The sequence below is a fragment of the Netta rufina genome, assembly GCF_964035555.1.
Source record: "Netta rufina genome assembly, chromosome: 6".
Classification (NCBI taxonomy): Eukaryota; Metazoa; Chordata; class Aves; order Anseriformes; family Anatidae; genus Netta; species Netta rufina.
This window is the reverse complement of record NC_140129.1, coordinates 15,112,662-15,131,371: the sequence shown is the minus strand read 5'-3', so window position 1 is coordinate 15,131,371 and position 18,710 is coordinate 15,112,662.

Genomic DNA, 18,710 nt, shown 5'->3' with positions numbered 1-18,710 from the left:
ATTTCCCAGGATGTGCAATGTAACTGCAACTGAAGCTTTTTAATATCATTATCAACCAGAAAGCACAATTTAAATTTCTTCAATTCTATTTCTTCTGTAGATACATTTTTATGGTTATCCAAGTCCAACATGATAATTTATCATGCAGAAGTGGTTATGCTAATCTGTATCTATTTCTACCGTAAGAGGGTGGGGATGAGGGAACTTATGTCTTTCAACAAGAAACTTTAATGTGGAAAAATACAGTTTATTTTAAAATGTCATTCCTATGACATTTTGCCTTTTTTGGAGACGCGTGGCTTGTTTAAAAGACACAAGCACTTAGGAGCCCACAGTTCCCCAAGGAAATAGAAAAGTGAGTCCGATTTCTAAAAGCTGCATAAAAGCACAAAAACTTAAGCATTAAATTCAAACTTTCTGTTTAATTATTGCCAGATTTTAGAATCTTTATTCCTTAAACAACTTTCCTTCCTAAAACATCCTACCAACTAGACCTTCCATGAAGTAAAACCCTTCTTTTACTACTGGACTTGCAAAAGCTAAAGTGAAGAAGTATTCTCAAGTCTTATAGCTGATGCAGATTCTCATCTTTGCTAATAAAAATATTTTATCAAATGTCACAAAGCCTGTGATTATATCGACTCCATTTGCAGATGCTTAATAGCAACTGAAATGAAATTCAGGAGGTATTCAACTGTGCATAAGGACTTAATTAAATCCTTCCACTACTTGACATTATAGATATTCATAGCTCTGAATTTTGCTCTCAGAATTTCTTAGATTTCAGCTTTGTGTCTTGAATGGAAGTTCAGTTACTTACTCAGTATTAGACATGAAAGAACAGAGTTATTCATATAAATGTATGACTATTAGTAAAACATTCTTTCTTTGAAAAGGATGCAAAAGACATACACAGACATTACTGAGCTCTACAATAGTCACTCATACAGAACTGCTGCAATGCAACTATTTGTACAATGAGAGAAAGTATCTTTAAGGAAATGCATGCATTTGAAACTGTTGGATGTCTACACCCCTGTTTTCTCTCATTCTGTAATTACCAATGCCATTTACTTGCAAATGGAAATTTCTTCTCTAGAAAGCAGCACCTCCAACAACACAACATTCCCCCAGCACTCACTCAGTAGTCCAAAAGCTAAAAGCACCGTCCCGATCTACATATTCTTCCTAGATTATAGAACTCTATCAGCATTTTGTTATTTAGCACAGAGTTATGGTTTTCTGCCTTCTCCCACCAGTCTCCACATCAATTTTCTGCTTATTATTGCCCAACTCATTCTAATTCAAGAGAATAATAAATAAACTAATAAATGCAAGTTTCTAATAGCCTCACTATACACCACTCATGAGATACTACACTACAGTCACCCTACTCAGACCAGGGCAGAAAAGGCCTACATACAACATATCTGTTAACCAAAAAGGGCAATTGTCAGTGGAATGTTTTTGCGGTACCTATTGCTTTTTGTCTTTTGAGTTACATTACCACGTGTGGTATACAAAATTGAAGAGAAAGAAATAGACTAGTCTTTTCTTATCAAGAATGAAATAGCAAGATGTTAATGCCCATAAATGCAAGATAAAAAAATAGCTGCATTACATGGATATAAAATATTTTTTTAATCCTAATAAAGTGATAAAGCAGCCATTACCATTGCAGTACATAAAAAAAAAAAAAAGTAAAGTGAACATATATATATGATTTCTGTCACCTGAAATATTTAACGCAGCAATCCTTTCTCATAATTTAAGCACTTTTCTACTGTTCTCTGCATCATCACTCTGTTAACATTATCTTCTATATCTTTTCTGGATCTACAGAAACATACACTCACACGTTACTGTGGTTACTCTTACTAACAGAACAAATCTGCACACCATAAAGTCATCGTTCTGTAAAGGGCTCTGCAATGTCTATTGTCTTTGAATAATGTTTAGGAAGAAATACTTGTTAAAAATGTCGGGAAAAAGTGATACAATGCTTATGAAATAGGATCTCCTTTGAAAGAGTACTTTAAAAAACATATTAAAAAAAAAAAAAAAAGACCAATAATTCTACAGAAAGCTGAGAACACAGAAAATTCCATTGTCCATCATACCCCTATGTACATATGTATATACATACACATATGCCATATATCTATATATATACCTGTATCTATCTATATATCAATATCTATATATATATAAATATTCCATACTTTTAAACCCAGTAGCCTTTCACAGTTTATTTGGGCTTCTCTAATATATTGCAGAGGTTAATATAAGGATACAGATTCCTTACATTCAGCATTTTAAGGAGATAATTTGAATTTTAGAATGTCAAACACAAGGCAAATGTCAAGTTAAGAATAAGCTATTCACGTTGATCTATGCTTTGCTAGAAAATGCTGTAGTCTCTATAGAAAGTACTTTTCTCCACTTCTGTATGTGCATTAATCTCATTTGCAATATATTTGAAAGATCAGCCTCTATCTTCAATGGTTCCTTTTTGAAAAATAAAACAATGATTTTAGTACAAGCTTCCCCTTGCTGCAAGTGACATATTCTATCTGTCCTTTCTGAATAAATGTATAATGCATTTAATCAACTAACCCTAGACCACACTGTTAATCAGTACTGGAATATGATTTATCAGTACCCATTTCCAGTTTCATTTGCAAAAATAATTAATTAGCTCGTGAAATTACAATTCTGTGAAGAAGAAACTATGTCATTATCACTCAAAAGTAAAGCTAGACATAGCCCTTACTCATCTTTGGATATGTAAGATTCTGAAACATTTTCTTCAATCAGACTCGCATGTAACATGACCTTTTCTAAAGTGAAAAATTAATGTTTGAATCAGGCAAAGTATCTGATTTGAATCAGATGTATTTCTGAGGATTTTATTTAGGTTTAGCATCAATCAGAATTTTTGCTGTGCTCCACAAGTATGTGCTAGAAAATAAATGGCTACAAAAATGCATATAGTGAAAAAAGATTTGGAAAGAAAAGTTACATGCATTTTGATTGCATAAATAGCAACAGGGCACTTCCTACAAATAAAAGGGAGAATTTATTGGGGTCTGGGAAGATATGACAAAGGATATGAAGTAAGACATTATAGAATACAAACTTTTAGTTTGTTGGCGTAAGAAAAATAGCACATTTTGAAACTTTAAGGTAAAATGCAGTAAATAGAAGACTTACTTTAGTGGGGTCAAGATTCCACATGGAGGGGGCAAAATGCCTCATAAGGGACATTAAAAATCAATGTAGGTAAATAATCAATGTAAGTATATTCCTCTGGAATTAACCCTTAATTTCACATATGGTGAAAACATCCATCTTTATTTGCACATCCTTTGAAATGAAGTCCTGGGCATTTTATTGTAGAAACATTTGTCCCCGCTACTTAGATTAAACAAAATCCTTCAGCAAATTTTGTGTCTAGTTTGTGAATCAGCTAGAAGACAGGCGCTGGAACAAGGCTCATCGTCTGTTTACCAGATATTTCGTGTATGCTGGCCAGCACATTACTCTCATTTAAACAGAGCCCATTCTCAAGAAGCTGCTGTTTACTCACAGCAGTAAAATATCCCTCAGAGTCCAGCCAAATAAATTCAAGCCCACATAAACTTTCTAGTTACTACATGGGGCAATACAGGGCACAGGACGTGCTATTTCTGGGTTCTGTAACTGCTCAAGGACAGATTTCCATTCGCTTCTTATTTCTCTTGCCACACCCTTAGGACAAGATAACTCACTGAAATACACAAGAGATCTCTTCCTGTGGCTACAGCTCCACCATCCCACCTTCACACAGCAGTGAGAGGGAATGCAAACAAAACATTGCTCAGAATAATCGGAAAGATATAGGAAATGCCATATTATAAGTTTTCCTCTTCTCATAAGAATACTCTCGAAAGTACATGTAACAAACTACATAAATATTCACATAAACAACTACAGAAAGCTAGAATTAATTGCTAAATGCATCAGTCTGATGCAGGACTAGAGTATATTTATCTTTGCTTTGTCTAATGGAAAGAGCATTTAGGCTGTGTAAACTGCTGCTGATGGAACTGTCAGTCATTCAGACAAGTAAATAACTTTTTTCTTCCAAATTATGCTTTCTGAAAATTTTCGTAGCTACTTAGCCTCAGTCCCTTTCTGCCTGCAAGGCCTGATTGCTGTTAGAGGTTCTTTCACTTATGTCCAGAAATCTCCAGCTCCTGGAAAAGTTCTTCTGAGATCTTCTGGCCTGCTTCTCCAGACTCTGAAGCTGAGTTTCAGGCACAAAGTCTGATCAGAGCAGCCTTCCACCAGTGCCTGAATACTGTCTCATACATCAGTCCCAGCCAAGTCAACTGGCATCTGAGGAACACTTTGAATTCAGAAGCTCTTTTCTCAACATAAGAAGAACCTGCTCCTACAGCCAGTCCTTTAGAGCTTTCTCCCATTTAGGCTCATTATACTCCACATGTAACAGGAAGAGCTGCTTGAACAGTACAGTCCCATGCCTTTTAGAGCCAAATCCCCAAGGCAACAGGAAAGAAGGTTGAGAAGGATGGACAGGGAACGGACAAAGAAACTGAAGTCCATCTGCCTTTGTGAGGCAAACTAACACGTTATTCTGTAATTGGAAAAGGCCAATAAGTGGCAGGTAATTACAAAGGATTGGCTAACATGTGACGGTTTGGCAGGCTAGAAGTAACCTGCTAACCTGGAGCTAATCTCATCTTTGTGGCACTGTACCAGCTGAAGTACAGAGGCTGACAGAACTCAGCCTCTCTGTCTCCCACTGCTCATTGTTTTCCTTGAGAAAGGGTGTCACACCTTCCCAGCCTGCTGCCTGGGTGCTTGCATGGCAGTACCCTCTGGCCCATTCTAGTAAGAAACAAAATTTGTGCCAGGGAAGAACTATATGCTTACTGTTTAAACTTACCCAGCTTATTTTGACTCCAGCAGGTAAGAATTTTTTTCACAGAAAGAGGAGGGCTGGTAACCTCTGGAAGTACAGATGGAACAAGAACAGGACATGTATCTAGAGCCAATGTTCATTTTCAGAAGGCTGGGTCATTTTTGGTTTTTATTTTCTTTTCCTTAAATGTGCATATAAAATTGCTTGTTGCTTTAGTATTAATCTTCAGAGTATCATATTGCCAGTTTTAAAATGGGAATAGAGAGAGCCCTGTGCTTCAGAGAAATGTGAAAAATCAGCTGGTTGCTATTTACAAAGTTGTTGCACATGTATGCTAAGCACCAGAAAGGCCTATAGTTAACAGCTCTGTCTTAATTCTGTGCTAAGAACTGAGCAGGAAACAAAGCACTAACCATGGAAAAAAAAATACAAAGAACAGCTTTGTACTAAATGCATATAATCTTCTAATTACTGTCTTTTAGTATACTACAACACACACACACAAGCAACCATAACAGCTGCTAATTAAAAAAAAAAAAAAAAAAAAAAGGTACAAACAGCTGTGATTTACTATTTTAAGCACTTTCTATTAATCTTAGCAAAGCTATTTCAGTCAAGTTATTTGTGATTAAGAAAGTACCTTGGTAATAAACTGGACTAAACCACAAGCATAGCTCATGGTGACAAATGTTACATACACTGAGGTAAGATGTTTGGGTTAGTATTTTCTGAATATTCTTTTAAGTTTACAGAGCATTCTAAGAGCATGCTGTAAGTAACAGATGGATGGAGAAAGTGTGTCCTGATAAATTACATACATTTCTGTTCCTATTTGAATTGTAAATACCATGTTGGTACAAGTTACCCTGTGAATAAGTTGCAGTACACACTTACATAATCTTCTGCTAATGTGAAGTGTTGAAGAAATGCTTGGTGTTAGCTAGAAGCCTGACAGAGTGAATTGAATGCAAGCAAAAGGCATCTAATACTGAATACTGACTTTGTAAACAGATTTTTGATGGATTTAGCTCTATCGTTTATAAACCAAGAAACTAAACATAAAGTGCAATTAGGAGGTTGAATGTCTTCAGTACTAAATCCCTTGCAAATTGCTACATGAAATATGGAATCTGACAGAATTAATAAATCCTCTGTTTTAGCATTTTATCAAAACAAGAGGTTTTTTCTCCACTGTTTTCTATTCATATACATTTTGGAAATGTTCCATCTCCCAATGCCTTGAAATGAAGGTATCCAGTACAATGTGTACAAGGCCAAGCAGCTGAAACTAAAGTGTGCTTTAAACTCTGATCCAGACTTCCACTCTCACTTTGGGTGAGTCCAGCTGCATCCAGACCAAAGCTGGGAATGCTTCCCATCTCCTGGACTTGAGCAAGCACCATGACTAACAGGAGGTGCCTGGGTGGGCACCATCACCTGCTCTTCCTCTCCTGTCACTCTGGAAGCATTTTGGGAAAGAAACTCAGCCTTACAGGGTAGAAAGGACATCATATGGTGCAAATACAACCTTAAACAACCTGTCTTGAACAAGCACCTTGATAAATCCTTAAGCTTATTTATTTAGTGTGGAAAAAATGCAATCAACAGGCTAAAATTAAATTATCACTCTAGCCATGAACTCCAAGCTGCTGCAACACTATGCAAAGTCTGTTGCCAGTTGGACACCGGACACATGGCTAGCTAGTCACAAATCATGGCTTAAAAAAAACACAACTACAAAACTAAAACTAAATTTCACGTGCCTACTGATGTGTAGCAGGAAGTTACATGCAATATATATGCTTTCACAAATATGGAATGCCATATTCCGACCTCTTCAACAAATTTCTTGTTTTCTCACTGCCTGCACAAGTAGAACGCCTCAAGACACACAGATGAAAGCCTTTCCTCTGTGTTACTGCACTCAGGGTGCCTTGAGACTTCTTTAAAAGAAAATGGTCATAAATTGTCTCTTATTATGTAAATAGTATTTCTTCAACCACAAATCTTCCCTAGCATTCAAAAAACACAGATAATGGTGAGATAGCAATGACTTTATGAACTGAGAAATTTCCAAAGATATTGGTAAATAAGTGTCCTACAGTGCCAAGATAATTTCTTCTGCATCTCAGAGACAGAAAAGATTTTACATTAAATTACGTATTAATAGAAATAGATTTATTATCTTTGTAAAGCAATTTCTCTCACTGCAGAAAACTGTGAAATGGGCTCCCTCTAGAGTCTTTTCTCTGATACAAACTTTGAATTAAAAAAGATTGCATAGATCATTTATATGCATCAACATCATAGTCAGTTCCTCTCCAAAAAAAAAAAGTTCTGAGATAGCACAAGTGAGAAAATTCTACATTCCCAGTTAAATAGTTTTGTGTATTTGTACAGATCAATTAAATTCGTAATGCAGCACAGTAAATTTTGTTCTTGTATATATTTACCACAAGATCCAAATAAATTTTGAGATATTTCAAAAACCTGAAGCGAAGTGTAGAACTGGAACCATCTATCTGTATGAAAAAAAAATGGATCTTGAAATAAATATGTTAAGAGTATGGAAAAACATTCTTTTCCCCTCAAACACCATTTAAATTTTTTGTGGTAATTCTAGTAAAACTTGCATTACCTTAGTGTTTGATCTTGTTTAATTCACATCAATAGACACTTTTGTACCAGTATGAACATGAGAACATGCCATCAGATTATTAGCTCCAAAGTAATTAAAGAAGAGCACAAGAAGTGTGGGTGGGCAACTTTTGCTATCAGCTATGGAAAGCTGTATTTTAACACATCACTTATGCTCGTCTTCCCCCCTCAAGACAGAGTGTGAAGGGAAGATGGTGAACAACAGGGTGAGGCTGGGCTGTCTTCTCCCCCACCAAATACACCAGGGCAGCAGAGCTGAACAAGCACAGATAGGGGAGAAGCTGAGCCAGGAAAAAAGCTGCTGTCATTCTTTTTTCTTCTAAAGCAAAGGGGAAGCGGACTGTATATGCTCCCTGACATAATTCTGTGAGGTGCAAATATATAGTACCTCTTTTTCCACCTAATACAACCAGCAGTGATGAATTCTAAGGAAGGAAATACATTAATTTTACAACAATAAGCTGTTACCTTTCCAGCCTTGTGTTTTTATGTTATTTTGTTTCCCACTCTTTGGAGAAGAAGAAGAAAAAAAAAAGCCTTTGCCTTCAGAGAAACAGTGTATTGTAGACATGCAGCCTCTTCCAGAATGAAGAAAGCACTACTGCCTCATAAAATTGACAATCACAATTATGTAATTAACTTAGTTATACATAAATTACAACTCAAAATAAACATGTGGATTAACATTAATTTGTCATTAACAGAGATACAACAAACCAAAAATGCTCATTTCACTTCCTAATGCTAGTATTCATGCTCGTTTTGCTCTGCAGTTTCTATCTTATGCTGTACCTTAAAAAAAAAAAAAAAAAAAAAAAAAAAAAAAGCATATTACTAGATTAAGACATGTCTTCTTAATTCTGAAGGTTCCTTCAGAACAGTTAAGAGGAGTTGTCATAGATTTTTGCTGCAGATTATCAGTTATTTCGTATTTCTTGTTTTCTGTTTGCTAAGTACTGCTAGGACAGATATCGTAGTCATTCTCTGCAATCTGGCCATGAAAAGGTATAACAAGAGCCTGCTGCCTTGGCTATCTCAGTTTTCCTTAAACACAGACCGAGCACAGAAATTTTCTTTATAGTCTCTTAAAATAACAGTGACACTGCTTAAGAGAAGAACAGGTTGAATGGAATCGTGCAATCCCTTGGGCTTTTGATACGTGTACATCAGAGTCCAGTTGGTAAATAGGACTCCAGACCAAGAGCAACAGTATTCTAGGAAAGTTAATGATTTTTGAAAAGCACTTTGTATTTGGGTTGTAAGCACCAAGACAAATAGAAATAAATCCGTTATATGATATATGTTTTCCTTTCTTTATGTTTCAGTGCAAAATAATTACATCACATGAATTTCTGTTACTAATGCAGGTAAATCTTCCTTATAGTTTCATCCATTAATAAAACATGCTAGCATCTGTTGGAAAGGACTATCAAATATTATACACAGCATCAAGTAAGTTTACAACCAATTCAGGACTTCTTACAGAGCTCAGTGTGCCTTGAAGTCACATTAGCATGCTTTCTTTTCCATAGGTCCTACAGCTCCCCATGAGTTGGGTAAAAGATGTGCGGTTTGAGCATGCTTGGAAGGTAAGTTTTTGAAAAATAATCAAAGGAATGAATGACTATCAAGGTAGATTTCTTCAGGGAGAACCTCTTCTGGTATCTCTATATTTTATTTAAAAGGTTTTCAGTAAATGTGTATCACAAAACCTCAGTGCATGGCATCCTACAATACACCATCTGAAAGCATAGTAACATTTAGTCTGTGATTAAAACCATTTTATAACAACATCCTACAAAAAATATGTTCAAACATGAATAAATTAAATAGTTCCTCTAAACCAGTTGTCTACATAGGAAATCAGCAGCCACGGCGGCCAACCCCCAGCAGGGTAACTTTGCAGCTCCACACCCTTACTGCTGCTAGTCTAGCAGCGTGTCTGGCCTGGGGCTGAGCTGAGGCTAAGCATTTTATACTCCTGACCCAGAAGCTAGGCAGCACACTTCTGGGAGCACTGACACCGTCAGTAGACAGGATGAAGTCAATACTGAGAGGTCTGAGCATTAAATTGCTGCATCCTAGCTGAGACAACCAGGTTTTCTCCTTTCCAAGGAGATGAGAGTTAAAAACATCCCTCTCAGCTGAGCCTGGCATCTTCCTGCCATGAAGCTGGCACCTGCCATGTCCTGCGAACAGAATGCGCTGCAGCTGCCAGCAAGAAGTAAGGAGAAGGTAGCGCCTGGTGAGGACAGCCCTGTGGAGCCCTGTGCCCACTCTGCCTGGTGCCAATCCACGGCACCATCCCATTCTGGCAGGCAGCTTCATCTTTGGGGGGCTTCCTGAATGGAAACATGACCAGAACTATGCAAACAGTGAGGTCTGGTTAACCACAGTTTACTGAGACAGGTATTTTGAGAAACAGATCTTAGGACAAATAGGCTCTTCTCTACCTGATTTAAGAGGTAATCATTGCATTTTCTTCTAATGCACTGAATGTCACAAAAATGAATACTGATATTAAAGCTGTTTACTTTTAAAACAGCTACAAAGCTCTTAGTAAATATTGCATGTTTGAACAAATGCCAACCAGCTAAAAAATGCTTACATGTTTAAAATAAACATCAAAGACAGTCAGGGTTGAAGCATCTTGATTTGCAGTCTCTGTATGAATGCTAGTTTACATAACAAAAATGAATCACAGTCGCTTTGGCTTCCACCATGTTTCAATACATTCTTGGATCACATTAATACATTATGGCATTTCTACAACTGTCAGATTTGTTACCTTGATTGTACAGACTTAAATTCTGCAAACACTTGCACACAGAAATATCTTTTTTTTTTTTTTTAAGTATACAGCACTTCAATGTTGTCTTTTTTTTCGTTTGTTTTCCATGTGCACATAAATGCAAATTGCCTACAGAACTGAGACCATGTGTGCTAAGCAGTTTCCTCCTACTTTGAAATCAGACCTAACAGCCCTACTAATATCCTCATAATTTGCTTACAAGAGATCACAATTATTACGGCCTTTCACCTTAAACACCATTTGAGCACAGAGTCACAATCAATCATAAACAGACTTTCTTCATTCAAATATCACCTACTAAAGAAGTTGCAGAAAGCTGAGATTTCCAAAGCTGTGCAGAGGACACAGTGACAACTCCCATTCAATTCTGTAAAACGATGCCAGTTCACACCACAGTGAAAGCAGAGTTCTCTGCTCAGGATCCGGCCCAGCAAGCATGCTGGACATTTGAACCCGGCATTTAGTCTTTAGCATGTAAGTTTATTGCAAGTATCTCATGGGCAAACTTGCTGAATTGATAGATACTTCAAAAAGCTAGTGTTTATTAGATATCTTCACATTCTTACAATTTCATCATAGAAGTTAAAACTATATGATGATTCAGAGTGCAAATTAAGCATCTATTTTTGGATTATGAATTTTAACAGGAGCACAGGGACCAATTTTGAAGGAATATAGATAAAAATAATACCATTGACATCAGCTCCAAACTAATGAGCTAAGTTTAGCTGGTTACTGTTCTTCAGGCTCATTAATGATAACTGAATATGAACCACAAGAAATGTAAAATACATTGTTTTTTTTCTATCAGGCTTCTTAAACATTTTCTTTTCATTAAAATTACACATACAAGGTAAACAGACGGACAATGCAAGGCAATCAGTTTTAAATTCCCTGTACTATCTCAGAAAAGGATGAAACTGCAGCACCTTTTACAGTTAGAATTATAAACAATATGTGTCATACCAGTAGAAAAGAAGGCTTGTACTCACATTGTCACCTGCAGAAATCAAAATAAGCATAGTATCTAATACAAAAACCTTATTGTATACTTAGATAGCTACAACATAAGTAGAAAAGGTCATGTTAACATGCCACATACATGTACACAATTTGATACTCCAGTGCTAGAATATGTCCATAATGAATAAACTTTTATCTGCTTGCAAAATGGTAGGGGTAGCATTATTACTGCCAACAACAGCAGGCAAACACCTGCTCCACCCTTCACTGGTAAAATACTAAATATACCAAAGGAATAATCTTTGTACCCCAAGGGAGGATGATTTTAAACCTCAGTGACAACAGAAAGTTGTGTTTCTAGTCTTCAAAGAAGCTGCCACGCAGCTTGCTCCTACAGTGCATGAGAATATGTAGAGATTTGTTAAAAACATATGGTTTCCACTACACTGAGTGTTATGGTTCAGGTTAGAAGAAATATAACAGCCCTGAAGAAATACTGAGGCATGAAGACTAGTAAAATACAGTTGTGACACACCTGCATGGTGATGAGAGGAGTTGCCCTCCACAAATAGCACCATACAGCCCAATCACGAAGCCCTTGCTTTGAAGAACATTTACAAGAATAATGTTTGTGATGTCAAAAGAACTATTTTTGTGAATTCATTGGCGAGTAAAGGATCACAACTTAAGCCAATAATTTGAAAAATACTCATCTTTAAATAACCAACCCAGTATGAGCCAATCAGTCACTTTCACTCCCTTTGACGGGCATGATTTTATATCCTCTAGTCTAAAAATGTCCAGCTCTGCCTACCTCAACTCCATGTGCCTGATCACTGACTTTTATCCCTCCTTTCTGTCTTTTCTCTCTTCTTCCCATGAGCAGAGCTGTTTCTAGTCAAAGTTACAGTCTAGCTAAATTTGGACTAGATGGTCAACCAGAAGTAACCACACTCCAAAGAGCACAACACTTAGGCATAAGCCCATGAATGGAGTGCTGGAAGTCTGGGCTTCAGCCTGGAGCAGGGCATTCAGTCACACGTACACATAGAGGCTAGCAGACCTAATGCTGAGAAATGAGAAAGCTGGGCAGTGAAGGGAGGAAGGAAGACTAATATAGACCTGTCTCATCTAATCTGGATTCATATCATCAGTTTAAAGTCACGCAATATGACTTGATGTTCATGGGACCATGGCAGTTTGTGAAGATGGGTAATCTTAGTGCTGCAACAAGAATGTTTTGATTTAGTTTTGTTTTCTTTGTTTTTGTTGTTGTTTGTTTGTTTTGTTTCAAGAACATGCCAGGCAGCTAATAGTCGTGAAAAAGTACTTGTGCAGCATCCAAAATGGCAGTAAATCATTAGAATTAAAATAGGATGCTAAAAATGTGAAACTAAAAATTTCACCTATAAAAATAAGATGCTATCTAATCCTATAAAAATAGGATGCTTAGATTTTCCCTTTGGGAAATTTTTAATCAATAATTAATGAGAAACAGTAAGCCCATCTTGCCCATTTACTAAATACTGTCAACATTAAGAGTGGTTCCCATGCTTTGTTTGCTCTTTCTTCTCTTTTTTATGCAATTAACAGGTGACTGTCTCTGCTAATCTCTCCGAAGTAACACATCTGCAATCATTTTTGAAGGTTTCTGCTTGGTTTTAGATATTTATTTTTTTTGAAGAGCTGCATTGTTGTTACTACTATTGTTTAATAAATAAAGTAAATAAATAAATAAAACTTTCAAGAATACTAGGAACTCAAGAACTGACTCACCAATATTTAAAACATCAAATGTTGAAATACTTGGACAAATACACCATCTGTTACATTGTGGCTGTTTGCGTGCCCACTTCTACCTAAAGTCTCACTTCAGGGGATATGGAGTTTTTTTAGAAGTTTATGGATACGTTGTGACCAAATCAGTCACCTTCACCCTTAAATTTTTACTGAGTTAGGAAAAACTGTTAAGCCATTACTAAGAGTAGAGGAAAGACAGGACTTTTGGAAATAAGTCTGTTAAATTTTGTTGTAGTCCACGTAAAGGTAAAAAAGCAATCTCTGAACACCTCTTCAGAGAATATATCTGAAAACCTTATACAATACTGCAACTCAAAGCTTACTTGTAAATAAAAAATTATCCTACTTAAAAAGACTTTAAAAAGTGTTTGTTAGCACTTCATGCTCTTATAACAACATCTGTATGTGTTAAACCATGCATTAAAACATATAATTTTTTTCTTTGAGGGTATAAGAAAGCAAAAAAAGGCTTGTACAAGGGAAAAACACCTTAAAGAACCTTAATCAGGAATTCATAAGATCAACCACTGGCAGATCAAGTCAGATGGAAAGTAGAGTTGTGTATTCAAGATCTGTGAAGAAACCCTTAAGCTGAAGTATACGTTACAGGAAACTTCTGCCCCCACAGTCTTACCTCATTTTATCTTCTCATCTTTTCTAAACTGTCAGAAACTGTCCTTCTGAGAAGCACCTTGCAAACAGCTTTTCAATTGCATCAGAGAAAATCCAAAGAAAGTGAGAAGTTCCAATAGAATAAAGCTCTGAGTGTTTATAACACCAAATGCCACATATCAGAATTTTAAAATCTGATAGGAACGCTATGAAATGCCTGTGTTAGGCTTTAGTTAGGATTCAGCAGGTAGTTTTCATCTGTGCAAGGGTTCCCCAGGAATCCTGCTACCAGGAATGACACAAGAGATGTATCCTTTCTGCTCAGTTTCTCCTGCCAGCTCCATGTAACATGAGTTTGTGTTGATCTTTAACAACCTGAAACGGGAACTAGTTTGCAAACACAAGGACCCGAAGAGCTGTATCATATGACACCAAACAAATAGATTACAGGAAAAAAACACAGCCGATGAATGGAAAAAATAAAGCCCAAATCCTCCTAAGTTACCCACTATCCATGATATGAAAACCTTCAAACTCTCACAGTCCATCTACTTCAGCTTTTATCCGTTTAAAGCTACTAAGAATAAAAAACTCAAATGCCAAAGTCAATAATTTCAAATTCAAAATGTAGTAAAATTAACAGAATTTCTGCAGAACATCCTCTTTGCTAACAATTATATATTTCACTGTGTATTTCCTGAGGACTTTCTGTAGAAGTCCTCATGAAAGCTGAATGCTAATTTTAAAGCAATCAAAAATGCATAGATGTCTTAACTTACAAGAAATGGCTCTGTAACATCTTGACTATTTAAACAGAAGCAGATGGTTTACATGGCTTTACTGCTTAATTAAACATTTTATATACTCTGTAAAATTCTATCTGATGGCATTCTTTCTGATTTGGCTTTCAAAATTTAAATTACAAAGTAATTTTATATATATGCCATATTAAAATGAGAATTCATAAAAATCTTCATATCCAATACTAACAAATCTAGTTTATTTTCTAATACGGGTGAAAAATTTAATGGTGCACCTCTTTCTTATTTCTTCTTTGGGATAATGCTAACATCTATCTTTTTCATAATTCTGCTAGATTCCTTTATTTTAAATAGTTCTAATTCAAAAGCCAGTATTTTAGATTTTCCCATACCATTCCCTTTACAAAAATAAAAATAGAGAAACAGAAAAAAATAAGATGGAATTTATTTTATGGAGGACTTCAAACCAACTCCAAACAAGACATAGATATGGATGTTACTATCATAGTAAGATACAGCTAAATGTGTGGGAAAGATCTGAGCGAAACAATAATGAAGACAGTTTAAAGAAATTGCTTGAAATTCCTGTCATGAATGGAAGACAATTGGGAAGACGTATGCTGTCTCTGAGTTCCCCAGGGAAAAAATAAAATCAGTTTACCTAGTTCCATAAAACCACAGTCACATCACTGGAAGTAAAAGAGGAATGCAAGGGAAAGACTGAGCACAGCAGTCAAAATTTTAATTAAATCATTACTAAATACAAATTCGATGTGGTAAGTCAAGTGAAAGAGCGACTTTCACTATCGTTATTTATAGTTACTGGCATGACTTTTTAAAGCAGATGCAAAACTGACGTAGTAAAAGGTAAAAATAGACAAATAACAGCAGTAAGCTGGGTGCTTGTTCAAGTGTATGACTGCTAAAGACAGCCATAGATTAGAATGAGCTTCAAACCGTTCTCATGGCTAATAGTTCAAACTGGATAAAATCCACATGAAAAGGTATTATCATTTATTGCATACATCAATGGCCTTGTTCAGTTACACTTCACTACAACCCTTGCACAAGCAGATGACAGAAGCCTATCAAAGTGAAGCACAGAAGAGGATGAAGTTGGCTTGTGAGTCATGAAAAGTCACAAGGGTCACAGGTCATTACGCCCTCCACCTACATCAAAAGCTCTACCACTAGAGAGTGTTTTAACCTACAGTAGCTTTTCTTGTTCTTTCCAGGCATTTGTTCAGCACTGCACAGCTCAGAACTCCATGAAACTTTGGAGGACTTTTCTGATCACCTTGACCCAACACAAACCCACACTAATGAGTAGGGGAGCAAACCAAAACATTAATAGGTATTCCTTAATTAATGAAAATCAACTATGTAACAGCCCAGTCCATTATATATTACTGTACATTGCAGAAAAACACAGAAGTAACATTATTTTGCCATCTAGTTGTACAGACGTATTTTGACTTAAAATAGCAGTTGAGAAAAGAAAATGGCATTTTATTGACTAAATCAGAATATCAGCAGTAGAAAATTGAAGTAATATGATAAATGGACAGTCAGGTGCTAAAGTGAACTCTGTCCTTACAACTATGTAGGAATGTCTGCTTCTCATCTCCATTAACACTCACATTCAGCATTCACAACCACAGACAAAAAGAAAAGCAGAATAATTAACTCATGGAACTCACTACCATTAGGAACTGAAGCAAATAGTTTCAGGAATATTTTTAGACATTCATTGTTTTCAATAACATATATAACCACTGTACCTGCATTACTTTAAAATAAGTTAGAGTTATTACACTTTAATCATGACTGAAGATCAAGAAAAGCCTTTTCTTGTATTCCTCTAGCTAAACAAGAAAGCTTTTACCCTTTGCAATGAATGATACATCTAACATTGCTTTCTAGCTACATATCATAGCGATGACTGAGTTCACTTACCTAGCAGTTGCTTGTATTCCTCTCATTGAAGCTTGATCTGGAAAAAATAAAAATTAAAAAAAAAAAAAATAACTAAAATAACTTAGGACTAACATATCTCTTATGTTTAACAATTGCAGTAAGTGTCCCTACCCCACCTGAAAGATACCAAGTCAGTGAGTGCCCACATAAAGAGATAAAAGTTGCATTTAAATGTGTAATATAAAGCATCACTTATTTTTTTAAAATTGAAAATTAAAAATAATGGTGTCTTTCACTTTAACCTACTTTGTCACAAAATTATTAGGGAGGAAATTTAAATGTTTCACCAGATATATATATATATATTTGTCATTAGTTTGACAGATGTTTTGATTTCCATAATGTTTTCATAACGTGAAAATCAGAAACTAATTTCTCAGGTACAGTCCATATTTTTGTCTTCACTGGCTAAACTGTTGTTGGTTTTGTTTGTTTGGTTTGGTTTGGTTTTTGTTTTGTTTGTTTGTTTTTTACCCAAATATTTCACAATGGAAACATTTGTTTATATAGCTGAGACTGAAAAGTAAACAAACAGTATGAATCAAGTCATTTCATCAATGACCCTTAAAGCGCTTCTATGGCAGCTTGACTCGGGCTGAAGTACGTAACTTACATTCAGTTTTGTCTGCATAAAAAGGATAGAGAACTATTATCTGACATAATTTCAAACTAAGCACCTGTGTGGAGAGTCAAACTGTAAGCATGTCTGGATTGCATGGGCAGTGTTTCAAGTATTTCTTGCAATGCACATTTATTTGAGAACCCACTTTCCAGGCCTTGATCAGAAAACAAGTCTATGCAAATAGCAATAATGTGTAGCAAGCTCAGTTTTTAACCGTTTTCGAGCTTTATAAAGAAGCCCCTCACTTCCCTCAAAAGACCATACCACTTCTGAATCCTTTAATGGCCCTCGCTGCGACAAATGGGACTTTGCTTCTTTGCCTGACCTGGGCGAGGAATACCCCAGCACGCTCCTGGAGGGGTCCCACAACCCCACCACACCTCAGGTTACTTGTTCTGCCTCCCTCCTCACAGTGGGAAGAACTGTGTTCAGCAGGGCATCCCCAGCAATGTTTCAGGTCTGTTTCTTTTCAGACATTTATGCTCCTGTGCAGATATGTGAGGAAAGACAAGTGACCAACCGTGAGGAGATCACTGCAGCCTGTCCGTTCCTGAAGCCTCTCTCTGCCATGAGCCTCGCTGAGGTGAGGGCAGCTCCCTGTGCTGTGGGACAGCACTCCTGAGGAAATGGGCTCCTTGACTGTCTTTATCTTCAGAGACTTTCAGGCACCCACTGAGAGGCTTCTGGGCTCAGGACAGAGATCAGGGCTTGGCCACATACTGGAGAGCTTGGGCTGTGTCAGCATCCCGGTCGTGCCCAGGCAGGCCTGGCACCACAGAGCTTCCTCAGCACTCCTCCTCCTGCCACTTGCATCTCTTCACTACCAGCCTCCCTCAGCTGGCTGGAGGCTCCCTGAGGATGCAGCCAGGTCCTCACACATAATGGCCACGTTTGTGTGTGTTTTGGGTTTGTGTGGCAAGGTTTTGGTAGTGGGGGAGCAGCAGGGGCAGTTTCTGTGAGGAAAGCCCAGGATCTGCCCCACGTTAGGTAAGAGCTGGTTCTGTCCGTCTCCAACAGACTTGCCGCTGGCCAGAGCCAAGCCAGTGAGCGACGCTGGTGGCACCTCTGTGGCGATGTATCTAGGAACAGGCAAGAAACGCTGTGCCACAGCTGTGTGAGAGGAGTGAAAACGTGAGAGAAGCAGCCCTGCAGACGCCAAGGTCAGTGAAGGAGGAGGGCAGGAGGTGCTCCAGGCGCTGGAGCAGAAGTTCCGCTGTGGTGTGTGAAGCCCCTGGAGGAGCAGGTGCATGTGCCCTGAAGGGAGCTGCCGCCCTGGGGGACCCGTGCCGAGCAGCCCGCTCCTGACGGACGGATCCCGTGCCACAGAGCCCCGCGGAGCAGCCCTGCCGCGGGAGGGACCCCTCGCGGGACAGCCTCCACGGCCAAGTGCCGGAGCCGAAGCGCTCGGGGCTGGCCGCCATTCCCCGCCCCGCTCGGGAAGAAGAGGCAGAGGAGGGCGGGCGGGAGGAGGGTGTTTCCAGTTTGTTTTCAGCTCTCACTGCTCTGCCGTTATTAATTAATTAATTAATTTTCCTCAAGCCAGTGCTGTGCCCGTAGGGACAACTGGTGACCGCCCGC